General features: G+C 47.0%; 2 pseudogenes across 1 annotated transcript; one reads left to right on the plus strand and one right to left on the minus strand.

Moving 5' to 3' along the window:
- The window catches only part of LOC144806620 (uncharacterized), a 161958-nt pseudogene that overhangs the window by 82805 nt on the left and 51781 nt on the right, over window positions 1–27372 (minus strand).
- On the plus strand, window positions 1889–27336 carry LOC144806621 (uncharacterized; annotated as a pseudogene). Its single transcript, XR_013605855.1, has 4 exons — window positions 1889–2002; window positions 2700–2952; window positions 21914–22101; window positions 23725–27336. The product of XR_013605855.1 is annotated as an uncharacterized LOC144806621 (transcript).

Below are 27372 nucleotides of genomic sequence, written 5' to 3' on the forward strand. Positions count from 1 at the left end.
TTGTTTGAATGTATGTGTAGTAACTTTATTGTTCATTTGTATTTAATAATGAGTGCTATTGTACTATGTATTGATTTTGAAAAATGCACAAAAGTGACATTATAATAAAAAGCTATTGAATAGCCAACTTCCCTTGCTTGAATCTGGTTTCTTGTTAAGGAAGTACATTGAAAGATAGTGAGTAACCTGTTCTTCAGTATTGGCATCTCTGTTGTGTTTATTGAATTGTAGGCTCAGCCTTACTGAATAGAGCCAACCCCCAGTTGTTTGTTACTCTACTTTTTTGGCCAGGCTCACTATTGGTCCTGATGAAAGCCTCACGACTATCGACGAAGGCTGAAACTAGTTGACCTACACCTTTTCTAGGATATTGAGGGGCATCGCCTCCTCAAACATATCCGATTACAGTTTTTACCTATGCCATAGGACCCTTCAATTAAAACTTTTAAAAGGGTGTTTCCTATAGGCATTTTTAACATATAACTCACTTCACATAGCTCTGTTCACTTGTACACAACAAATCCCGCTCCTCTGTAGACAGGCGTTGCAGCACAGCTGGTTCACACTCGGTGATCCAGCGTGGCCCCGATGATGAAGCATGCCACCTACTAGGTAGGTGGGTGAGGGGTTTCTAAACATCAAGAACGTGTTGTTTATCCCATATGGCATTTACCCTGACCAGTACCTGCCTGAGGTCTTGTCCTCGTTGTTCTATCGCACCCCTGAAATAAGCATGTGTGCACATGTGGCGCACATACATTCCCTAAGTTCATGCGTGTGTGCCACATGGCACTTTGAAAAATGCAAAAAAGTGCTTTTTTCAAAGAAATCACAAATTACGACCAACTTGAAGTTGGTGGTTATTTGGGATTCCTTAAGCCAAAATTGCAGAACTTAGATGCTTCCAACATTGTATTTAAGGAATTGCATATTGGGATTCCTTAAATGCATTAGCAAAATAATGAAAATCAAATTTTGCGATTCCTTATTTTGCGAGTGGGTTTTTGTGTGCTTCATTACACACTGCCTAAATTGCGATCGCAAATGCTGAAATTATGTGAATTTCAGCGTTTGCGATTGCAATTTGGCTTTCTAGATATGGCCCCTTTCCATAGAGGTCCAGTTCAACTCTGGTAACCACGACAGCGCTGGAATGCTCCCGGGTCGCCATGCGCTATATAAAAGAACCTTTTCATTTCATTTTATGTTACCCTCCCACTGCCCTGGATTACAGGAGGTATATGTTTTAATATTGTCGGGATATTCCCAACTCTGAGTAACAGGAAGTATGTGGTTTTGATGTGGTTTTCCTCTGTGTTCATGTATGGATTCTGTTGCTTATTGATATGCACTCAGATGGTATTAATTGGTCAATAATTGTTTGGTTAGAGAGCTCTTTTCCTTTTTCATGCATGATTATGAGTCTGGTATTTGTAAATTGTTCCACTGGATGAATAAAGGGTTTGTGTATTCGTCGTCTCTGGTTCCAGGATGGAGGGATGCAGAGAGTTAACCTGGCTCTTGCAGCAAAGAAGAGGAAGGCCTGCAGGCACCAAGAGATACTCATGCATTGACGGACTGCGCTGCTATTGGTTGATGGTTGTTATGGACACGTCCCACGGACTCATGGGAGTTGTAGTGTGGCAGTGTCATTTAAACTTCTGTTTATCTCTGAAACTGCCGTTAATAAAAAGTGAATGAAGTTGTGCATAATCCTCGCCTCCGCGTTCATAACAGAAGCACAAGTTTCCTTCACTATAACGAGGACATGCCTCATGAGAGCAAGAGAGCTGAGAGTCGAGGCAGAGCGGAAGTTACGCGTCTCAAACGGCACCGCGACCTTTGCCCGCGTGTTCCTCTTCCGGGAATGCTCCAATGGCGGGGCTCTTCCTGGTGGTCAGTGTCTGCGCTCCGCGCATGCGCACTGTGTCCGTCTCTGACCTCCATGCCTCTTCCCTGTGTCCGGTGTCAGCTGCTGAGCCCCGAGAGAGAAGCGCCGCAGGTGAGGAGGGGAGGGAGGGGTTCCATGTGCGGGCCTCGACGCCATAGAGCTGGGGAGGGTGCGGCCGCGAGAAGCGGGAGAGGCAGCAGGGCAACAGGGAAAACCGAGCCCAGTCTCTGGCTCGGCTCTGGCCCGAGCCCGGTGCCTGGCTCGGCTCCTCGAGCCAAAACGAACCTCTCTTCGTCTCTCTCCCCCCTTAAATTGCCTCTGTTCAATAGAAGGTAATGAGGGGAAAATACATTCTCCTTAATATTATTTATAGATCTCCCTCTTAAAATGTTGCCATGGAGTCATTAGTGAACTAAGAGGGAAGACCCGTGCCACGTCAGCCCTGTATGTGGACCAGGTCGATATCCGGCAACATTCAGGTCCATGAAATCAAAGACAGGTTGTTATACAGGGGCATCCCGAACTCACGTCTTTGAAGACACTTTCATCCATAATTATGCAGTAAAGGGAGTTTTGGTGAAATTAAATATGTGCCTAAGATCACACAATTTTAGCTGGGAAGCTGCGATTTGTCCAGTATTTCTGGTTTCAACGTGTAAAAATCGGCCACTAAGTGAGTATTTATTAGTATTTCCTTTTTAATGTTAAGGAGTTGTTTTTTACCTTTTTCTGCACTTACCCGAAGTTATTAGAGTACTTTACCCTCCACTAGTTACTTTTTACACAAGGTCACATTCATTTATTTCAGATTAAAGTATTTGCCCGGAGTCACGGGATGTCGAGCTGATGCCAAGAGTCGCACCTGGTTCCCAAGTTTCAAAGTCTTGTTCAGAGTAGAGCAAGAATGGCAGCAAAAACCGGCTCCCTGTGGCCCTGAGGTACCAACAGAACCTCGAGCCGAGCCAGAGCCGGGCTCGTGCTCACAGTGGACGCCCACCTCCGTGTTTAACTTGAAACAGTGACAGGTGCTGAAGAGTACAGCAGATGTACAGCAGATACTTGTGAGTCCAAACCTCTGCTTAATCCTTAATTTGTGTGTGGGTCAAGTGGTGTTTGCATGTTCAACACGACTATAACTTATTTGTGTGAACTGTCAAGTTTCTGACAAAACCTATGCAATTTGTTTAACAATGACAACTATTGTGACAGGTAGAGCAGTATCCATTACACTTTTTATCCTGTAACATTAATATTTATTTACTTTCAGTACATCTCCGTCACGATCATAAAGTGCTTATTCTATTGTTTTTGCCAAAATAATGCTGTACAGGAAGAACATCCGCCAAGATATGGGCAAGTGGACAGGTTGCTGATGACAGGGAGGGAGACATCCTTTGAAACCTGGATTCTCCATTTGATTCAGTTGTGTGATTCTAGACAAAATCCACTCTCCGATTCTCAGCGGGTGCCCAGAAGTGAGAGTTCATTTGAGCAGAGAGCATGTGCAAGAAGGAATCTCCATTAGGACACTTTAGAAAACTGTTAGTATTTGTCTTACACGTTCATTTACCCAACTGAATTATTTCCTATTTTCTGAGAGAGATAGAGACACTGCTTTTTGCACACTAGTCCTATATAACCCTTTTTGGCATTGTTTCGGCGTGTCAAATGCCAGTACAGAGTTTTAAGTGGTTCATATCTGGGGGTGGGAAATAATTTGACAAGTGTTACTTCGATATTGAAATTAAAGATATCAATTTATCATAGCTCCTTTAACGTTATTATAGATCTATTATCCTGTCAACAATGCTCCTCGTACTTTTCTAAATTTGCAAGGAAGCAATTATTCCCCATGAGTCTCATGAGTTATTGACAGATATTAGATTAGGGGAATAACTGCCCAGTAGTAATGCACTTCAGTGATCTTTACCATCCAGATGCTAATTTCAGGCAGGATGCTGCCAGTGCAGTGCAGATTAGCTACATTGAGATCTGGGGTTCAAATGTCAGATGATGAATTCTCCCAAAATCTTCAACATGTTTCCACAATTCAACCATTTTGTGACCGATGTCAGTTGGGGACACAGCAGTGCAGTGGCGGCTGGTGGAATTTGAAAGTGGTTAGTGGTGAGGCATAAAACCAGTGAATGTATTGTACTACAAGTGAAGCTGATGTTTATGAGGGTATGTTTTGGGGAGCCGGAGGCTCTGCACACCAACAGTCCACGACGCTGCCTTTCTAAGAGGCCCAGCTGTAGCTCTTTCTCTGCATTAATGCTGTAAACAGAATACATGAGGCTCAGAAGCATGTGCGGTGTATTCTGTTTAGAGCACAAGACCATCTTGCAAATGCGGCATCCCCTCCCTTTCCAAGTCGGCACAGTGTGAAGACTTGGAAAGGGAGGAGTGGTAAAAGGTAGCTGATATTGGACAAGCAGCTTTGGGAGTACAGGGTTGATGCTGTATACACCCAGTGCTGACAAGCGGCTTCGGGAGTACAGGGTTGATGCTGTATACACCCAGTGCTGACAAGCGGCTTCGGGAGTACAGGGTTGATGCTGTATACACCCAGAGCTGCATTGGAATGTGACTCTTTTAATTGTAATTTGTGGGCTGGCCCAGAGCAGGGCTATAGAAAGTAATAGAATGCCTTATAAATCCACTGTCATGTAACAAAATCCACTTCATATAATCTATCCCTCCGCGCTATAGGAATTCCACATCCCTGTCAGAGGACCCCAATTATTGCAGAATCGGGCTGCCAGCAGCTCTGCCCATACTGCTTAACTTTCAGTTCCATCAATGCTGCCAGCAGGCTCTTGCGCATGTGTCTACTTAAAACTGCCTGAAGTCTGTTTTGGAGAGCGGAGCAGGCTGGCCTTGACAGTCTGTACTTTTCACCAACACAATAATCATTTAGGTACAGTTGGCCATTAATACATCCACCCAAGCACCTCACGCAGTTTTTAACCTTACCCCTTCATGGCTAATAAAATACGGTACACAGGAAAGGAGGTATTTTTAATTGCACTTTTTTCGCCAATACACACAAAATCACTACCATGAAAATGGGCACGATAAAAATTCGAAGGAGTTGGTTGGGAGTTTTCAAACAAAAAGCTTTGACCACTTAAGGGTGATGTGGCATGTCTGAGGCAAGAAGTTGGCCGGGAAGGTATTAAACCAAAGGAGAAGTTGATGGAGTCAATTAACACTGCCCCTCCGTCCAAAAGTAAAGAAGATACAGGGGCGCTTTTATACCTCGTGGAATTTTACACAACGTTTGTGAATATCTTTCTAGAAAATGCTTACACTGTCAGGCAACTGCTAAATAATACGTATACATTTGAATTGCCAGTAGTGTTGGGAAGGGTTTAGTGAACTAAATAAAGACATTTGTAGTGCACCGCCTGAATGTGGTTTCAATCTTGAAAGGTGTAGTAACTATTGCTGCAATTGGTAATGGGTTAGGAACAGGCGCGCAACACCCATTGGAATCAAAGGGCTTCAGCCCCCCCCCCCGTCTTGTGTGGCAGCCCGGACTCAGACAGCTCCCGGGCACACACACCGCTGCACCCGAGCCCTTCACAGGTCTTTAAAAGACCATGTGCATGTTAAAGAGGCTTTGTTGATATTTCCCCCTTTCTATGAGCCCCTGCAGCGCCACTCTACCTACTGCTTAAAGTTTCACCCCCCCCCCGAAATTTTTTCTTAGCCCCCTGCCCCCCCCCCCCGAAATATGGCTCTAGTTGCGCCTCTGGTTAGGAACAGTACTGACCCAAGTGGTAAGAAAGGATGTGAATTAGTTATAACCTTTGTGTTTGACCTGCAGAAACTGAATATTCCTTGCCAGAGAGAGGGCTTTAAACCTTTTCACCAGTTTCAATCAATCAACGGGTTGGTGAAGCGTAATTACTCAACTGAGAGGGTCTCAAGGCGCTGGGGTGCTCCTGGAAGTTCACAGTGATTCGTCAAAGAGACAGGTCTTGCGGTCCTTCATGAACTTGGAGAGGGTTTGTGTGCCAGAGGTGGAGAGGGAGGGTGTTCCATTCCTTGGCTGCGAGGAAGGGGAAGGAGCAACCTGCTGTTCTGGTCTTCTTAATGCGCTGAACCATTGCAAGGGAGAGCTGGGCTGAGAGGAAGGATCTTTGGGGTGCGTGGAACGAGAGGCGGTGGTTCAGGTAGGCGGGTTCGGTGTTGTGGAGGGCTTTGTGGGCGTGAGTGAGAACTTGAAGGCGATTCTCTTCTCGACAGGGAGCCAATGTAGTGTCCGCAGGTGTTGGGTGATGTGGCAATGACATGGTAGTTTGAGGACTTGTCTGGTGGAGGCGTTATGGAGTTTGCTGGTAAGGTTCTTGTTGATCCCGACGTTGGGTGCATGACTGTAGTCCAGTCTGCTGCTAACCTGGGTGTGGGTGACGGTCTTTCTGTGCTCGAGAGGAATCCAGTTGAAGGTCTTTCGTAGGAGGCAGAAGGTATGGAAACGGGAGGAGTCAGCATTGATTTGACAGTCCATTTTGAGTTTGGAGTCCAGGATGATTCCAAGGTTGCGTGCGTGGGCGGTGTGGTAGGGTGGGTTCTCAAGGGTGGGGGGCCTGCAGGTGTCGTTCCAGGCATCGGGTGTGGGCCCTTCATGAGTATTTCGGTTTTGTCCGTGTGGAGTTGTAACCAGCTGTTCTTCATCCACCTAGCGACAGTTTCCATCCCTTCTTGAAAGTTTTGTATGAAGATGTTTGGTTCGTTGGATAGGGAGAGGATGAGTTGGGTGTCGTCTGTGTAGGATACAATGTTGAGACCATGGGATCTGACGATGGGTGCGAGCAGAGCCATATAGTCGCAGTTTGGGGCTGATGGAGGATCCTTGGGGAACTCCGCAGGTGGTCAGTTTCGGATCTGAGAGGAAGGGCAGGAGCCTGACCTGCTGTGTCCTGCCGGAGAGGAATGAGCGGATCCAGCTGAGGGCCATGCCCCAGATTCCTGCGTCATGTAGTCTGTGGACTATGGTGCTTTGAGAGACTGTTGAAGGCTGTGGATAGGTCCAGGAGGATGAGGGCCACAGTCTCTCTTCTGTCGGGGAGGGAGCGGATGTCTGTTGCGGCGAGAAGGGCAGTTTTGGTGCTGTGGTTTTTCCTGAAGCCAGTTTGAGAGGGGTCATTGATGTTTTCTTCTGTGAAGGATGCAAGCTGGCTGTTGATGCCTTTTTCGATGACCTTTGCTGGGTACGGGAGTAAGGAGATCCGTCTGTAGTTTTTGAGGTTGGTTGGGTCAGCCGTGGGTTTTTTCAGGAGAGGGTTGACCTAGTTTAGGACACCCCCCGCGCCGCACGGCCACCAGCTGCTGCGTGTGCCTCCCCGCCTGCCTGCCTCTCTGCTCCGGCTGCCGCCGCGTGACCACGCCCCCTGCAATCGAGCGGCGTGGTCTGTGCTCGCTTTCCTGCCTTCTACCACTGTTTATTGTTTAAATTGTATACTGTTGTAAATTGTTATTTTGTCCCCCCCTATTGCCTGTAAAAAGTCCACATTTGTAAAGCGCACAATCATCCGTAAGGGTCTCTAGGCGCTGGGGGCCGTCGGGAAGATTAAGCGAGCTATTGCCCAGAGTCACATGGTGCTGGGCTAACCTGCTGCCGGAGCCGGGGATCGAACCGTGGTCCCCAGATTCCAGCGTCAGTCGCCCTGGCCGCGGCGCGCCTGTTTGCCTGGTTTTCTTGGTTGCCCCCGTCTCATCCCTCCCCGCTCTTCGCTTCCCGCCACAGACGCTAACCCCACCCCTTTCTTCATTCTGTACCCTCCCCGCTCCCGCCTCCCAGCTGATCCGCCCCCCCTCGCACTTGGCCATATATGGCGACCGTGCGACGCAGGTGAGTGTGACCTAGTTTAGGACACCCCCCGCGCCGCACGGCCACCAGCTGCTGCGTGTGCCTCCCCGCCTGCCTGCCTCTCTGCTCCGGCTGCCGCCGCGTGACCACGCCCCCTGCCATCGAGCGGCGAGGTCTGTGCTCGCTTTCCTGCCTTCTACCACTGTTAATTGTTTAAATTGTATACTGTTGTAAATTGTTATTTTGTCCCCCCCATTGCCTGTTTGCCTGGTTTTCTTGGTTGCCCCCGTCTCATCCCTCCCCGCTCCCCGCTTCCTACCACCAACGCTAACCCCGCCCCTTTCTTCATTCTGTACCCTCCCCGCTCCCGCCTCGCAGCTGCTCCGCCCCCCCTCGCACTTCGCCATGTATGGCGACCGTGCGAACGCGCTGTCACACGCAGCGGGTGCGCCGATTGTGCGCCGATTGTGCGCCGAAGGCGCGCCAAAGGTAAGCCCGTCTGCGCCCGTCCGCGCCTGGACCGCGCCCAGTGCCAGGACCCCTGGCCCTCGAGGACCTCTGCCCACCCGCCTGACGTACACCGCCGCCACCCTCAACGCACTCAACACCGGCCGAATCCCAGGATGCTACCGAGCCACCCCACGACGCACCCACGGACCCTTCAGCTGCCACGCCTGCAAGTTCACCTGCATCCGGACCTGCCCTGCAACAGCACCCGCCAAGCCGAACACCAGCAGCAACCACCTCAAGTGCATCCTGCTCAACACCCGCTCCGTCCACAGACACGCCATCGAACTCTGGAACCTCCTCGACACCACTGCCCCTGACGTTGCCTTCCTCACGGAGACCTGGATGAACGCCTCTTCAGCGCCCGACATCGCCATCCCAGAGGGATACAAGATCACCCGGAGGGACCGCTCCGCCAACCAGATGGGAGGAGGCATCGCCGTCATCCACAGGGACACCATCCGCATCACGACCAACACCGACGACACCCTGACAACCGCCGAACATCTGCACTTCCAGATCCACATCGACCCGAAGACCACCCTCAGAGGCACCCTGATCTACCGACCCCCGGGACCACGCACACAATTCAGCGAGGACATCGCCGACTTCATCAGCCCGCATGCCCTCCCCTCCGCTGACTACATCCTCCTGGGGGACCTCAACTTCCACCTGGAGAACAACAGCGACCGCAACACCATCACCCTGCTCGACAACCTCGCCAACCTCGGACTCAAGCAGCTGGTGTGCACCCCCACCCACCTCGCCGGACACACACTCGACGCCGTCTTCTCATCCAGCAAAGACATCGCCTTCAGCCACGCCACAGGACTCCACTGGACAGACCACAGCTGCGTCCACTTCACCTTCAAAAGAACGACGATCCACCACCACCAGCAACAGGTTGCCCGAAGAAGCTGGACCAAGATCACAGCCGACCAGCTCGCCGCTTCCCTGAGCCAGCACCCTCCTGCCAGCTCAGCGAACCCCAGCCAGGCCGCCGACAACCTCACGAAGTGGATCAGCAACTGCGCGGACGAACTCGCCCCTCTGAGGACCCCGCCCAGCAGACCCGCCAGCAAGAAAGCCCCATGGTTCACCGACGAACTCAAGAGCTCCAAGAAGAACTGCCGAGCCCTCGAGAAAGTCTGGAGAAGGGAACCAACACCGGACAACATGACCACCCTCAAGCTTGCCACCCGGAAGCACCACCAACTGATCCGCGCCGCCAAGAAAACTGCATTCAAGGACAGGCTGGACAACAACGCACACAACTGCAAGGAACTCTTCAACATCGTGAAAGAGCTCTCCAACCCCAACTCCGGAAACAACGACATCACCCCATCGCAAGACCTCTGCAACTCCCTCGCCTCCTACTTCCACAACAAGATCGCGGACATACACAACAGCTTCAGCATTCAACCGACGCATGCCACGACCACAGCAACGCCGCCCACCACCACCCTCCGCGCCTGGACTCCGATCAGCACCGAAGACACCGTCCGCATGATGAACTCCGTCCACTCCGGATCTCCGACCGACCCCTGCCCTCACCACGTCTTCAACAAGGCCGACGCTGTCATCGCACCCCACCTGCGGGACATTATCAACACCTCCTTCGACACCGCCACCTTCCCTGAGAGCTGGAAGCACGCCGAACTCAGCGCTCTACTCAAGAAACCTACAGCGGACCCCACCGAACTCAAGAATTACCGCCCCATCTCGCTCCTCCCGTTTCCAGCCAAAGTCATCGAGAAGACCGTCAACAAACAGCTGGCCGCCTTCCTCGAGACGAATGGATCCCTCGACCCCTCACAGTCTGACTTCCGAGCCAACCACAGCACCGAGACCGCCCTCATCGCCGCCACCGACGACATCCGAGCCCTGATGGACAACGGAGAAACAGCGGCCCTCATCCTCCTAGACCTCTCCGCGGCATTCGACACTGTCTGCCACCGCACCCTAGTGCCGCGCCTCAGCAACGTCGGAATCCAGGAGAAGGCACTGGAATGGATAGTCTCCTTCCTCGACGGAAGAACACAGAGAGTCCGCCTACCACCGTACAAGTCAGAGGCCACCGAAGTCATCTGCGGCGTCCCTCAAGGATCCTCGCTGAGCCCCACCCTCTTCAACGTCTACATGAGCCCCCTCGCGGCCATCGCACGCCAACACAACCTCAACATAATCTCCTACGCCGACGACACCCAGCTGATCCTCTCCCTGACCAACGACCCCGCCGCCGCCAGAGCCAACCTGCACGAAGGGATGAAAGATGTAGCCGAGTGGATGACGACCAGCCGCCTGAAACTGAACTCAGACAAGACGGAGGTCCTCATCCTGGGCTCCTCGCCCTCCGCCTGGGACGACTCCTGGTGGCCCCCCGCCCTGGGCACCGCACCCAAACCGACGGACCACGCACGCAACCTGGGCTTCATCCTGGACTCCTCCCTCTCCATGACCAGACAAGTCAACGCCGTCTCCTCGTCGTGCTTCAACATCCTGCGCATGCTACGGAAGATCTTCTGGTGGATCCCCACGGAGACCAGGAAGACTGTCACCCAGGCCCTCGTCACCAGCCGACTGGACTACGGCAACGCCCTCTACGCCGGAACCACCGCCAAGCTCCAGAAGAGACTCCAGCGGATCCAGAACGCCTCAGCCAGACTCATCCTCGACATCCCACGAAACAGCCACATCTCCGGACATCTGAGAGACCTGCATTGGCTCCCCGTCAACAAAAGAATCACCTTCCGTCTCCTCACCCACGCACACAAAGCCCTACACGATCAAGGCCCGAGCTACCTCAACAACCGAATCAACTTCTACGCTCCCAAACGCCACCTCCGATCAGCCAGCCACGCCCTCGTCGCCGTCCCCCGCATCCGAAGAGCGACAACAGGAGGAAGGTCCTTCTCCTACCTGGCCGCCAAGACCTGGAACTCCCTCCCGACCGACCTGCGCTTGACCCAAGACCACCTCTCCTTCAGGAAGAAGCTCAAGACCTGGCTGTTCGAGCAGTAACGGCACCCCCCCCCCCAAGCGCCTTGAGACCCTACGGGTAAGTAGTGCGCTCTATAAATGTCTTTGATTGATTGATTGAACTCTGCATGTTTCTAGTCGTTGGGGAAGGAGGCAGTCTCAAAGGAGCTGTTGATGATTTCATGAAGCTCGGGTATGCCTACCCGCCGTCCAGTACGACAGCCACTGGAGTTGTGCCGCCAGGAAATAGGACTCGAAAGCTGGGGCGCCCAGACCCCCCTGCGTGGTGGGTAACTGCAGTTTGGTGAGAGCTATCCGGTGTCCGCTAGCCCCCTATATAAGTGTGCGGAGGAGCGCATCTAGTTCACGAATGAAAGTCCTGGGTGGAATAACTGGTAAATTCGTGAAGTAGTATAATAGCCGGGGAAGAATGATCATCTTGGCTATGGCTACTCGACCGATCGGGGCCATCGGGAGGCTCCTCCAGAAGCCCACCGACGATCTGATGCCGGCTAACACTTTACGGTAATTACCCTCATAAATGTCAGTGGGTGAGTGGTACAGACGGACACCGAGATAACGGGGAGTGCTCATGCTCCAGGGCAGACTGCGCACCCACTCGTATCTCCCGTGGCTCCACGGACGGGTGCAATGGGTAAATTGTGTTTACCTTGAGTTCAGATGCCTCCGCGAACTCCGTCAAGGCTGTCCATATGGGTGAAAGGTCCGCAGTTATATCTCAGATGTACAGGAGGAGGTTGTCCGCGTATAGGGAAACGCAGTGGACTGTGTCCGCTATGGGAATGCCCCATGTGGGCCTCTCCCGACGCAAACGTATCGCATGGGGCTCCACTGCCAGGGCGAAGGTCAGGGGTGACAGGGGACAGCCCTGCCTAGTACCCCTCTCCACCCGGAATGGGGACGAGACGTATCAGCCTAGTCTGACACGAGATGTGAGGTTGGTGTAAAGGAGCCGCGTGTACTGCAGAAAAGTTGGACCTATTCCTGCGTGTCGCAGGATGGCAAAGAGGTAAGGCCACGTGAGAGTATCAAAGGCCTTTTCAAGATCGAGAAATATACAGGCCGCGTGAGGGTACATGTCTCTCACCAGATCCTGGACATGAAACATCCGCCTTATGTTTTGGGACGTGTTCCTGCAGGGGACGAACCCCCACTGATCCAGATGGACCAGGGGTCATAGAATTTTTTCATATCTATCTGTCAGAATTTTCCCCAATATTTTACAGTCGGCAGAGAGGAGTGTGATGGGGTGGTAGGAAGACAATTGTTGTGGGTCTTGGTGTGGTTTGAGAAACGTCACTATGACAGATTGGCAAAGAGAATTTGGCAGCTCCCTCCTCTCAAGTGCATCCGCAAACGTTTCCGTCAGACAAGGGACCAATAGGGTGGAGAAGGTACTGTAGTATTCAAGAGGTAGACCGTCCAGTCCCGGTGCCTTGTTCCGGGCCAACGCACGGATCGCGCAGGAGACGTCTGCTGCCGATATTTTGGCATCCAGTGTGGTTTTGTCTGCTTCCGTGATGTGTGGGATCGGCAACGGGTCTGGAAAGTGGCTTATCGCCTCCTGTCTAAGATGTGTCGGGGTGCAATAAATCACGGTGTAGTATTGCTGGAAAGCATTTAAAATGTCCATTTGGGAGCGCACTAGGTCACCCGAGGGATTTATTTCTACCTCTCATGACTGGATAGACTCTCTTTCAATTTTTTGATGATAAGATCATGGCTATTCATAATTCCTTCCCTGCACAAGATATTAGCAGGAAATTTTTCAGTAACTGCCTTTGATCCCTCATATTTTGGAAGAATTCACCCAGTGTAGCTCTGAAGAAGTGACTAAAGGTTTCATAAAAGTTAAATCTGGTTCGCCTGCAGACCCTTTGCCACCGACCTTTTTCCAACTGTAGCTCCAGCTCTCTTAGGCTGCCTCACCAATCTATTCAACAAATCAATGTCAGAATCAGAATTTCCCAAAATATGGAAAACTGCCAGAGTCAGGAATATATTTAAAAAATCTACTGCAGATCCAAAACTTCTTTCCAACTATCGTCCTATATCGTTGCTCCCTTATTTCAGTAAGATGCTTGAATCACTGGTTAATAAACAGCTCGTTGTCCATCTTGAAAGCATGGATTGCTTGACCCGTCAAAAGCTGGCTTTAGGGAAGCCCACAGTACCAAAATAGCTTTGCTGGAGGTATCTGATAATATCAGGCTGGCACTAGAAAATGGACAGTCATCTATCCTCGTTCTGCTAGACTTATCTGCAGCGTTCAACACCATCTCCCACAGCATTCTTGATCATCAGCTTTGGGAGATTGGTGTCAGGGGAAAGGCTTTACAGTGGCTCAAAAACTATCTAACCGATCGAACTACGATAGCACAGGTAGGAAATACCAGCTCCTGTAGTAGATCCGTCAGGATCGGAGTACCACAGGGCTCTATCTTGGGACCCACACTCTTTAACCTTTATGTGACCCCTCTGGCCAAAGAGATTAGATCCCATGGCTTTGATGTTGTGTTGTATGCTGACGACACTCAGATCCTGGTCACTCTTGGTCCAGACCCATTGGAAACCAAGTCCTGTTTCAAAGATTGCATGTCTCATATTGATAAGTGGATGTGCACCAACCGCTTGCAGTAGAATGGAGGAAAAACCGAGATAATGCTCTATGGCAAGGCTTATGAGCATTGGTCACCTGATTGGTGGCCCTCAAGCCTTGGCCTTTGTCTTACTCCAACAAAATCTGGGCTTTCAAATGGACAACACACTGTCAATGAAAGACCATGTTAATAAGAGAGTTGGCTCATGCGTAGCCTGCGCAAAGTTTCAAGTGGATTCCGACGGAGGCAAGAAAACCACTAGTCCAGGGACTAATTATTAGTCGTATTGACTATGGGAATGCCCTGCTATCTTCTACCAATGAAAACCTTCTCTCAAGGATGCAGGTTCTGCAGAACACAGCAGCAAGGCTGGTACTTAATCTTCCACCAAGATCTCCATCGACACCCAGTTTGAAGCGTTTACACTGGCTGCCTGTAAGAAAACGTATACGCTTTAAGATTCTTTGCATGACACATATGAATATGTACGTAAAAGGTCCAGATTTGTGGACCAAAAAGTTAAGCTGGTATCAACCTGTTAGAACTTTGAGATCCAGCAACCAAGCACTCCTCTCATCTCCCAGAATCCGTACCACCACATGTGGAGGGAAATCTTTCTCGTTACTTGCTCCGTCTCTTTGGAACAAACTGTTCTTATATCTACGCACCACAAGTGATCATAACTGTTTTGTAGGAATTTAAATACATTGCTGTTTGACATCTAACTGCACCAAATCAAGTTCTTCTCAGAGTTATCCACCAGCGCCATGAGACTTTCGAGTGATATGTGCGCTTAATAAATATTCTATCATTTGATTTGATAGTGTTAGGCCTTAAATGCTTAGTGTGAAAATAATGTTTGCATACATCTGAGCCATGCTTTCTTTCTTACACAGTACAATTGTACACACACTTTAGTACCATATATGCTTTATATAGACTGCTGTGCTGCGGAGTATAAACAGTTACGCCTTTCATGCTTCCTGTATGGTGCAGTTCTGCACACTGTTAACTCCTACCTGGTTTGCTGTACAATGTAGTTGTGCACACTACAACACAGTACAATTGTGCACACTTGCGCTATCCTGCTTTCAACCCGTGTGCCAGTCACACACACACACACACACACCAGACCACACCCCCCACACACATCTTGTATGGATCCAAAACAGCGCAGTTGTGCACAAGACTGTTAAGCTATGCTTGCTGTGTTTGTATCCTCTACAGCGCAGTTGTGTGCACACAGAAGAGCTGTGCACGACATTTGCATAGCATAAGTTTGTGCACGCACGCACAGAAATCGCCTCTTATTCTTCCTACATAGAGTATATTTGTTTTTTGTTTTTTTTATTTCACAAATGTTTATTGGTAGTTTCCAAAACAAAAACATACAGTAAAAAAACATAAGGGACAATAAGTAAATGAATGGAAAAATATCTGTATTGGGAGTGACAATCACAGAAAATCAGAGTAAATTAAGACTAAGACAAAAATAAAGCAATAAATGGAAGCAGCATAGTAACAGTCATAAACATCATATATAGTATCTACACAAGGGTGATGGGCACTGGTAATACAGACTTCAGCGTTCCCTGGGAAAGATTACCTGAAGCAGACAAGTACGTTACAGAGTAGGCTTGGTGGTAAGTATATGCGGTCATATGGGCATGAAGGTTGGGAAGTGTGGTGAAAAATCATGGGGGTTTATGTACGCTAAAATAATTGTCAAGGGAAATCCATATTTGTCTATGAGGAGGGTGCCATGGGGTATTTTGGAGAGAGATATTATTAGCACCTCTCAGCTTGGTGATCCAGTTTAGCCAACATTTAAAGGAGGCTTTACGCGTCTCCTTCCAGTTGTTCAGAATTATCTTCACAGCAACGGTGAACAAAAGGTCAATTAAGGCCCTGTCATCATCTGAGAGCGAATCAGCTCTGGTAAAGCCCAGCACTAAGGTAGAAAACTCTTTGGTGGGGGAGAAGGAGAAAACTTTTGCAATGAATGCAAAGACTTTGTCCCAGAAGGCTGTAACACAGACACAGCTTAGTAAAAGGTGTTCAAGGTCACCATCTTTCTCGTTGCAGTTCCAGCATGTGGCATTGTCTCTAATATTGTGTGAAAAGAGACGCGCCGTTGTCCAAAAAGCTTTGTGGAGAAGCCAAAACTTCGTCTGGGAGAGTGTAGGGCTTATTTGGTGTCTCATGGTTGATTCCCAGGTTTTGGACCACTCCACTTCTGAAATTGGTACAGAAGAGTAGGATTCCCAGAACTGCCGAAGGTCTTTATTGAGATTGGAATGCTGTGGCCGTAGGATTTTGTAAAGCCTGGAGACCTGGTGGCCCAGCCTATTGAAGGCAGCTAGGGAGCTTGGGAGGGAGGGCGGCTTTTTGGACAGTTTTGCTTTGGAGTTTGCTGTTTTAATATTCCAAAAGTTGTAAAATTCTATTGCTTCTAGATCATATTTGGTTTGGAGTTCTTTAAAAGAGAATGGGTAAGAATTACTAAACAGTTGGTGTGGGAAAAATATATCTTTATTCATCCGGATCTAATTGTGTAGTGGTTTCCCTTTGTACATTATTAAGTGACTGTGCCATAGCGACTCCCAGTCAGAGCACCTTATGTGGTTAGTCAGGAGTTTATAAATTTTTAGGAGGTCAAGTCTTGTATTTTTAAAAATGGATATTGAGCAACCGGCCGTATTCATTTTAGCAGTAAGAATGGACGCTGGAGCAAGATTTTTGAAAAGGGCTTTTTCAACGTTTAGCCATCCAGGAATGTTTTCAGCTGGTGGCGCGAGCCAGTAAGAGCCTTGTTTGGTAAGGAAGGCAATCTGGTATAGTTTAAAATCCGCTAGATTGACCCCACCCAAGGGTTTGTCGATGCGTAGCTTTTTTATGCTAATTCTAGCCTTTTTCCCTTTCCATAGGAATTTAGAAAGTAGAGTATCTAATTTGTGATGGAAGTACTGGGACAAGGTGAGAGGGAGCATTGTAATGAGATAATTAACTAAAGGGGAGATCATCATTTTAATGGCTTCGACCCTTCCTCATCAAGTTATAAAATGGGGGGACCAGCCATCCAGTTGTGATTTAATTTTGTCTAGAGTGATGGATTCATTGTGATGAAGTGTTTTGAGAAGGGAGATGCCGAATTCGATTCCCAGGTATTTAATAAAACCAGTTTTCCATGTGAGGCCTGAGGCACCCAGCATTTCTCTGGTACCATAAACGTTTAGGGGCTTAACCTCTGACTTGTCACGGTTCAATTTGTACCCAGAGTGTAGCGAGTATCCTTCTATGGTAGTCATGAGAGATATGATGGAGGTCTCTGGATTCTCTGTCGCCACTAGAATGTCGTCAGCGTATGCAGCTAGTTTCACCTGTGTGTCCCCGAAGCTCACTCCCGCTATTTCTTTATTTTGTTTTATGCCTGATATGAGCGGTTCAAGGGCCAGGAGAAACAGGGCTGGAGAGAGGGGGCAGACTTGCCTGGTGCCCTGTTGTAAACGAAATGAGTCCAAAAGGGAGCCATTGATAGCGATTCTAACAGACGGTGAAGAATAAAGGGCCATTACCATATTGATGTAGGAATTCCCTAAATTAAAGCCTAAATGAAAGGCTTTCATGCAGTGATGTAAGAAGGACCAAGATACTCTATCGAACGCTTTTTCAGCGTCAAGGGTTATGGCCAAAATTGGGGTGGGTATTATTTTGGCTTTCTAAAGGATATGGCATAATAGTTTTGTGTTGTCATTGGACATACAATGTTTTAAAAATCCCACCTGGGAGTTACTGATTAATTTGGGGAGAATGGCATTAAGTCTACTCGCTAGAATTTTCGCATACATTTTGCAGTCCAGAATTATAAGCGAAATGGGCTGAAAGTTTTTAGTTAGAAGGGTGCCTTTACCCTCCTTCGGGATAACAATTATAGTGGCTTCGCCCATTGATTCCGAAGCACTGCCAGAGGAGGCAATCGAGTTAAAAAGTTTTAAGAACATGGGGGAGAGCGACATCAAATGCTTTGTAGAAGCTTGCAGAAAACCCATCCGGACCGGGGGCTTTGTTGCTTTTAAGTGATTTAATAGAAGCCAGGATTTCCGTGTCTTTGATGGGGGACCCTATTGTAGAACTATCTTCATCAGAGAGTTTGGGGAGGTTCAGGGCATCTAGGTAATTAGTGCAAGCGACCGGGTCGAATGACATCTTGTTCTTGTAGAGGTCTTCATAAAAGGTCTTAAAGGTGTCTACAATTTTTTCTTGTTTGGTGTGTGTATTGTTAGCGGAGTCTTTGATTGATGAAATAGTGAGTAATTTTTGTCTGTGTTTCAGGTAGGACGCCAGAAGTTTTCCAGCTCTAGTCCCTTCGCATAGTTTCATGGCTTTGAACTTATTAACCCAAACACCGGCTCGTCTGCTTGCAATAGTGTTATATTCGTACTTCTTATTGATCAGTTGCTCTAAAACCAGTTTGTTATCAAGGTCAGTCGAGTGGGTGGTTTCTAGGATCTTGATGTCTTTTTCAAGCTTGTCTAGATCTACATTAAGTTTATTATTGGTCCTTGCTCTAATGCCAATAATCACCCCTCTAATTGTGGCTTTCAGGGCGTCCCAGACTGTGGAGGTGTTCATATCAGGGGAATCATTCAGTGAGATGTATTCCTTTATGGCGTTTTCTATTTGTTGTTTGCTTTCAGGGTCCGATAGAATTTCCTCATTAAATCACCAGTGTTTTGGGGGTAAAATCGAATGGGAGTACGCAAGTTTGGCGCTAATGCAGGAGTGGTCAGAGATCAGCTTTGGAGCGATGTCTATTTCCTCGATGAGGTGAGTGAAAGGGCTAGAGATTAAAATATAGTCAATTCTGGAGTATGAATTATGTGGGGCTGAGTAGAAGGTATAGTCCCTCCCATCAGGATGTTGGAGGCGCCAAGAATCCTTTAGTAGGAATTTGGTGCACAGGCGAGTGAGTGAGTTGTGGGAGCGAGAAGGTTGGAACATGCATTTTGATTGTCGATCTAATAAAGGGTCCATTGGGAGATTGAAATTGCCGCCTACAATTAGGAGTTCATCTTGTGGGATGTTCTCTATGGCTAGGGAGACTGATTCCCAAAAGTCTGGGGCATCAGAGTTAGGACCGTATATGTTTACTACATAAATGGGATCTTCGTCCATTAACAGGTGGGTAATTAATAGTCTTGCATCTGTGTCGTGTGTGTGTGAGGTAACAGATAGGTTCGATTTTTTTGAGATTGTGGTGATCACTCCTCCCTTCTTGTGGTTTGTCGAGGAGCAGAGTGTGTGGGAGATCCAGTTGAGGTTAATAAAGTTTATGCCCTCCTCTGAGAGCTTAATCTCTTGGAGCAGGATGATATCCCCTTTTGATTTAGATAGGTATTCAAAAACCTTCCGTCTTTTCACTGGGTAGTTGAGACCCATGACATTCAATGAGACTACATTGAGATTTTCAGCTGAGAAATTGGTTTTAACCATCTAAAGAGTTGTGGTCGCAGAGAGAGACGCCCTCTGTATACCAGTTGTTGCGCAGTATGAGACTACAATTCGAAGGGTTCGTGGTTTATCTCTAGTATGTGGGCATTGGTAAACGCATGACCTGTGTGATACTATAAAAGTGTTATCTTTCGCAACGTAAAAGAAACAGAAAACAAAGCAGAAGGAAACAACCAGTGTAGTATACAACCCCATTTTCAATCCCTCCCCACCCCTCTCCCCCTTCTCACCCTTGTCCCCCACATCCCCTCCCTACCTCCCTCCCCGAATGTAAGAACTTAGGATGTGCGACGGCAGTACCATCTATGGGCAGAACAGAGATATTAAATGAGAGACATTGGCTCTTCAGGCAAAACAAGATTAGAGGCCTATACTACATTAGACCCTGAACAAGTAACCAGGAGCATGGATGATAACAAGTTAAAGAGTGAGTTATAGAACAGCATAACTTCATGCAAGAATCCTGCTGCCTGCATGCGTCACAACAGTCTGATAGTGGACCCTGCTGAGCCATGCATTCTTCAGAATTATTTGTGCTCTGATTGCTGAGTCATGCATGCCTCTTTAGGGTTTTTGCAGACAGACTGCTGAGCCATGCATTCTTCAAATTTATTTGTGCTCTGATTGCTGAGTCATGCATGCCTCTTTAGGGTTTTTGCAGACGGACTGCTGAGCCATGCATTCTTTAAATTTATTTGTTCTCTGATTGCTGAGTCATGCATGCCTCTTTAGGGTTTTTTGCTGACAGACTGCTGAGCCATGCATTCTTCAGATATATTTGTGCTCTAATTGCTGAGTCATGCATGCCTCTTTAGGGTTTTTGCTGACAGACTGCTGAGCCATGCATCCTTCAGTGCCTGCAAGATACTGTACCGCGCTAGCATTTATACAGTGCTTGCATTGCTTTTGTTACAGTTTATCCAAGAGTGTTGCTCACACCGGGGCATGTCACAGAGCATGGTTTGTTGTGTGCTCCTGGAAGCCTTCAGTGGTATCCAGGAGTAGATAATCACTTAGTGCTTTGATTCTTCTTGTGAGACCTAGTGTATGCAATAATAGTTATACATTAACAATAATAATAACGGCAACTGAAATGATTGTAATAAATGCAACAACACAAAGAGAGCTCAGTTTGCATATCCTCACTTTCTCACAATGCTTTTAAGTGCTTTATTGCAGCCAACAAGACTGACATTTTTGTCACTGCCCCCATTTCTGTTCCTCATTATCTGTTCTTGCCTTCAATAGCTTGTTTATGCCCGGTGTTCTCCTGGTGTTCCTCCTTCACCCTCTTCACTTTTCCATTTTCCTGTTCATCTTGATGTCTCTCTAACGTTGTATGAAATAAAAAGGATTTATAGAGCGCAAACAAATGCCTAAAGGTGTCAATGAGCTGACAGCAGTTAGTCCTAAACAAGGAACCCTCACCTGGATCTCTCCCTCGAGGCAGACGGCCTCCAGGTGTTGTGTTTCCTGAGGCTCTGCTCCCCTGAACTAAGGGGTCAATGTTGTGACATCCACGCAGCAAGTGTCCACGTGAGGCTGTAGGAATAGGATCCAGTGGACACCAATACACCGCCTAGTACAGATGGAAGCAGACGCAGAGGGGTACACCCACCTACCTGTGTGCCTCCTCTGTACATCATAAGCCCCTACCTATGCACCTCCTCTGTTTATACCTCATAGGCACCTACCTCTGCATCTCCTCTGTTTATACCTTAAGAGCACCTGCCAGTGCACCTCCTCTCTTTATACCTCATAAGCACCAACCTGTGCACCTCCTCTATTTATACCTCATTAGCACCTACCTGTGCACCTCCTCTGTTTGTACCTCATAAGCATCTACCTGTGCGCCTCCTCTGTTTGTACCTCATAAGTACCTACCTGTGCATCTCCTCTGTTTATACCTCATTAGCACCTACCTGAGCTCCTCCTCTGTTTGTACTTCCTAAGCACCTACCTGTGCACCTTCTGTTTATACCTCATAAGCACCTACCTGTGCTCCTCCTCTGTTTGTACCTCATAAGCACCCGCCTGTGTGCCTCCTCTGTTTGGACCTCCCAGATAACCTTCTGAAACGAAGCTTGTGATCACCATACTACCAACCATGGCCTCTGCACTATCAGGCTATGACTATTATCTGACGTCTGCTGTGTGCATGCTTCAAGTGTGTAGAGTGAGTACACAGACCGAGGGGAGTAGGGAGGTGAAGGACATGGAATGAGGTATACCTGGATAAAAGAAATATGGGAATGGAGGAATGTGACTTCACCTGTGGACATCAGACACCTCCTCCCGCTCTACCAAAGCCCTGTTGAGTCACAAAGTAGCATCCTGGCCTTCAGACAGACCACAATAAGTCAAATATCATCGAAAACAGGAACATGGAAAGCAATTATTAATATGCACACATCTGTTGGATTGGGGATATTTCAGTTAAATTATTAGTTGTGATGGATTCTCTATAAGGAATAAATGACTGATATCGTTGAATAATAAATGACATGATTTAATATTTCTTTGCTTTATCTGTGTGCGCAATATAAAGACGGGCCATTAGAATTAACCCTTCATTCTGTTTTACAGAAAACCCTGGAAGGATCTGCTGATTGAAATACAACAGGATCTTAACTTTACCTACTTTAGGAAGAACTAAAGACTAATTTTTTAGGTTGTCTTTCAGGGCAGAATCTGTCAATAGTTCAAGGGAGATGGATATATATTACGCTGATAGAAAATCCACCTCAACTCAGGATAATGCTCCAGTCTTCCAGGTTAGAAGGATCCAGAAATGCTTGAGCCCGGAGGGCTGTAAAATGTGTTGAAGGTGACTTAGGGCCTTATTACGAGTGTGGCGGTCTTCCAATGGGACTACCACAGCGGAGGTACCAGGCAGACTGCCAAGCCCATTGAGAGCCCGCCGCCGGATTATGGCTTAAATCCAGGGTGGGTGGGCGGTGCAGCAGCGGTCTCGGAGCGGCTGTATTAGGCTCATTAGAGAGCCTAAACAGCATATAACCACCTTAAGAGTGCCTGCAGCACGTTCCTGCACCATGTCATGCATGCCACACTGTGCAGGAACAAGGTCATGGGGTGCCACAACACGTGCCCCCTGCATGCAACCCCAGGAGCAGAATCGGCCGGGCCCTATTAGGGCCCCCTTACCTGCATGTCCTTTATCCTTTTCATGGTGGGATCGCCGCCATGAAAAGGACGGTGGATATGCAGACCGTAATATGCTCGGCGATGTCGGCATTGGCACTGCCAACATATTCAGGGTGTTTGCAGACCACCTCCACAGCGGGATCCTTGATCCTGGGGGGGGGGGGGTGGTCTTGTGGAGGTCTCACCACCACACTCATAATACGGCGGTCAGACCGCCAGGATGGTGGCAGTTGGTCCGCCACGTGAGTATGGCGATCATGAGGGCCGCCGCACTCGTAGTAAGGCCCTTAATGAGCTGCAAGGTAAAGGCGGAAGTTGGCATTTGAGCTGATCCAGTGTGAACATGAAAGAATTGTGGAAGAAGGTGTCTGGAGTTACCTTTGTCATCTATACTTCCTAAAGAATTACCTTTTTCATGTGTACTTCCTGAAGAGTTTCTTTGGTTGAATACTTCCTGAAGAGTTACCTTTCTTGTACACTTCCTGAAGAGTTACCTTGGTTAAATACTTCCTGAAGAGTTACCTTTGTTATACACTTCCTGAAGAGTTACCTTGGTTAAATACTTCCTGAAGAGTTACTTTTGTTGTACACTTCCTGAAGAGTTACCTTGGTTAAATACTTCCTGAAGAGTTACCTTTGTTATACACTTCCTGAAGAGTTACCTTGGTTAAATACTACCTGAAGAGTTACCTTTGTTATACACTTTCTGAAGAGCTACCTTGGTTATACACTTCCTGAAGAGTTACCTTGGTTAAATACTTCCTGAAGAGTTACCTTTGTTATACACTTCCTGAAGAGTTACCTTGGTTAAATACTTCCTGAAGAGTTACCTTTGTTATACACTTCCTGAAGAGCTAACTTTGGTAGATACTTTCTGAAACTGAATTAACGGCAGTGCTTTCTGATTCCTCTCTTTTTCCACAATCTGTTCTGTTTAAATGAAATCTTGTCTATATGTATCTACCCAAAACTCTACCTGTAGCACGAGTGCTCTGTGGCTGCCCTTTCTTTAGTTAGTTACTCTGTGAATAATGGTAAATCACTGCCTTTTCAGAAGTAAATACAATGTGACATGTTCAACCACAGTTTTAATGAAATATCCATGTATGGTAAAATGTTCCTTACTAAATTTCAAATAAAGAAGAGATGTCTTCTACAGCTGGTTAAATATTGTGTATTCACATTCTATTACATTTGAATTTAGTAATATTGCATTTCTTTACATCCAACAGAAAATAAGCCTTAAATGCACGGATTGATTATGAATAATGAAGATAACACATCAAACCTGCAAAAATTATCAAAAATAAGGAGCTCCAAAAACATCAGTGCAATCAGAGGCAGAGGACAGATCCAGGAAGAAGCAGTCAAAGGCAATTCAGTGAGTGTCCGAGTCTGAGATCTGCACCTTGACACCCCAAGACAAAGAAGTGACCTCAACAAAATTAAGGCAACAAAACTGACAAACCACCTCCTGTATAAACAAGCGTCCAACACCAGCTTTGATCATGAGGCCGGCATGAGAGTTGGAAGAAGGTCTTGTGTCTATTTGGGATCCATAGCTTGGAACAAACTCCCTCTTCAGCTTTGAGCTGTTAGTAACATGACAATGTTTAAAGAAAGATTGAAAACTTGGCTTTTTGTCCATGTTTGAAACAAGCAGATTTACTTTCTTTTCTGACCTGTGCTTGGCCCCAGGACACTCTTTGGAGTAGCTGTACACATTACGAGTCGCTTCACCATCATGATATGGCTAGAGCGGTGCTTCGCTATCTAAACTGGCACCAGACCAGCATTCAGTGCTCTAGGTGTATTGTTAACTCTTTCTAGCCAAACCACAGGCACCAGGGAAAAGCACAACAAAGTCAAGCCTAACAACTGAAGGCTAAAGGAAAGGGGAGTTCTGCTCTCTAAATTACAGAGTACTGTCCCAATTTGCACCTACCGGAAGGAAGATGAAGCTTTACCCGCAAGCATGCAAAGCCATTATCCAATCTAAAGATGCAATCACCCATAAGGAAGCTTTACTGATATTATGAATGTGGCAGGTATTTAGTGAGTCTTGTATTTTATTGTTAAATCAGAAATCATGTGTCCAAAATATCACACACATACAGGGAATGTGAAAATAACGCAAGTGGTTTATTAACTATGCTGACCCTTCAGGAAACACGGTCAGGAGACAAATCGTGCAATTGCACTGAAAATGTCAAGAACTTTAGCCAATTAGAAACCCTAAAAGAGCATCAGCGAATACAAACAGGGGAAAAACCATACCATTGCACTGAATGTGTGAAGAGCTTCAGTCGGTTATCACACCTCCAAAGACATCAGCGAATACACACAGGGGAAAAACCATACGATTGCAATGAATGTGTACAGAGCTTCAGTCGGTTATCACACCTCCAAAGACATCAGCGAATACACACAGGGGAAAAACCATACCATTGCAATGAATGTGTAAAGAGCTTCAGTCAGTTAGCACACCTCCAAAGACATCAGCGAATACACACAGGGGAAAAACCATACCATTGCAATGAATGTGTAAAGAGCTTCAGTCAGTTAGCACACCTCCAAAGACATCAGCGAATACACACAGGGGAAAAACCATACCTTTGCAATGAATGTGTGAAGAGCTTCAGTCAGTTAACAGACCTCCGGGGACATCAGCGAATACACACAGGGGAAAAACCTTACCATTGCAGTGAATGTGTACAGTGCTTCAGTCAGTTAACAGACCTCCGGAGACATCAGCGAATACACACAGGGGAAAAACCATACCATTGCAGTGAATGTGTGCAGAGCTTCAGTCGGTTATCACACCTCCAAAGACATCAGCGAATACACACAGGGGAAAAACCATACCATTGCAATGAATGTGTAAAGTGCTTCAGTCAGTTAACAGACCTCCGGAGACATCAGCGAATACACACAGGGTAAAAACCATACCATTGCAGTGAATGTGTGAAGAGCTTCAGTCAGTTAACAGACCTCCGGAGACATCAGCGAATACACACAGAGGAAAAACCATACCATTGCAGTGAATGTGTGCAGAGCTTCAGTCGGTTATCACACCTCCAAAGACATCAGCGAATACACACAGGGGAAAGACCATACCATTGCAGTGAATGTGTGAAGAGCTTCAGTCAGTTAACAGACCTCCGGAGACATCAGCGAATACACACAGAGGAAAAACCATACCATTGCAGTGAATGTGTGCAGAGCTTCAGTCGGTTATCACACCTCCAAAGACATCAGCGAATACACACAGGGGAAAAAACCATAACTTTGCAATGAATGTGTAAAGAGCTTCAGTCAGTTAACAGACCTCCGGGGACATCAGCGAACACACACAGGGGAAAAAACCATACCATTGCAATGAATGTGTAAAGTGCTTCAGTCAGTTAACAGACCTCCGGAGACATCAGCGAACACATACTGGGGAAAAACCATACAATTGCAGTGAATGTGGAAGTAGTTTTACCTACTATTCAGCATTAAGAAATCATCAGCGAGCCCACAAAGAGGAAAAAAATCGTTTAAATGCCATGAATGTTTGAAAAGCTGTAGTCCATTATCAATCCTAAACAGGCATCAGCGAACACACGCCGGAGAAAAGCCTTCAAGTACAGTGAATGTGTGAACAAATGTAGTCAATTATCAAGCCTATATAGACATCAGCTTACATACTCTCTGTAAATACCATACAACTGTAGCGAGTGTAGAAGTACCTTAGTGCATCTTCCGCATTAAGGATTTATCAGTTAACGCACACAGAGAAAAATCCATTCAGGTGCAGTGAATGTGTGAATATCTTCAGTCAGTTATTAAACCTACGAATACATCAACTAACACACACAGAGTAAAAAAGAGCATTGCAATGAATGTCAGAAGTGATTTTGTCAATTGTGAACACACCTGGGGTAAACCTTACAATTGCACTAAAAGTGAGATAAGCTTTTGTCAATTTCTGATCGTACATAGCCTCAGCGTAAACACACCTTCATTTAACTCACTTAGAAATAATCCTAGAGATGCAGTGAATTCAAAAAGAACTTAAGAACATTGCCAATAATATTGACTCATCTGAGGACATGGACAGTAGCAGCACAGTGCAGTTATTGTGAGATGAAGGAATTACAGGAACAAGTATATAATTATGTGGGTTATTCAAATACCAGATGAATGAAGACTCGACTAGAAGAAATGAAGAAAACCAAAGATTTGTAGAATAATAAAAGTGTCTGTTCCCAGTGATTGTTCACTTCGGTACACATAGAAAAAACAACGTGATATAACAGGAAATCCACTGGGAGACTAGCTCAATGTGGAATAAAAGAAAAGAAACACTGGTGGTTATTATTTGGCGATGAAGAGTTACAAAGAAAAACATCCAAGTGTTCCTCTTCATGCCACCTGTAAAAGTGTAAGGATGAAAACGATTCTGCCTGTACACATTGCTATATTAGCATAAGTGAGTTAGTTGCAAAAACGCCATTTTGCTGCTTTTGCACATGACACTACATCTCTGTTTTTATAAAGACAAACTGCTTGCTTTTCCTTCACATGAGAACGGTCTGTTTTTCATTTCTCTAGACTCACTCTGCGACCTCAAGTCTGCACAAAGTGTTCAAGGTTAAAATAACAATGTATTCTATTGATGCAGGTTGATCGGCCCACGCTCTAGACACAACACAAACACAGCTGCTCATTTCTGAAACTCAGGTGCTTTTAATATTGCACTGCATGCATGAGACTAGCACTTGGAAAAAAACTTTCAATCGAGAAAGAGCTGTGCTGATCTGGAATGTGATTCACTTCACCTGACTTTGGAGGTATGGGGTTCCCAGTTTTAACCTAGAGGTCTTCTATTCTTATAA

This window comes from Lissotriton helveticus, assembly GCF_964261635.1.
Source record: "Lissotriton helveticus chromosome 1_1 unlocalized genomic scaffold, aLisHel1.1 SUPER_1_unloc_90, whole genome shotgun sequence".
Classification (NCBI taxonomy): Eukaryota; Metazoa; Chordata; class Amphibia; order Caudata; family Salamandridae; genus Lissotriton; species Lissotriton helveticus.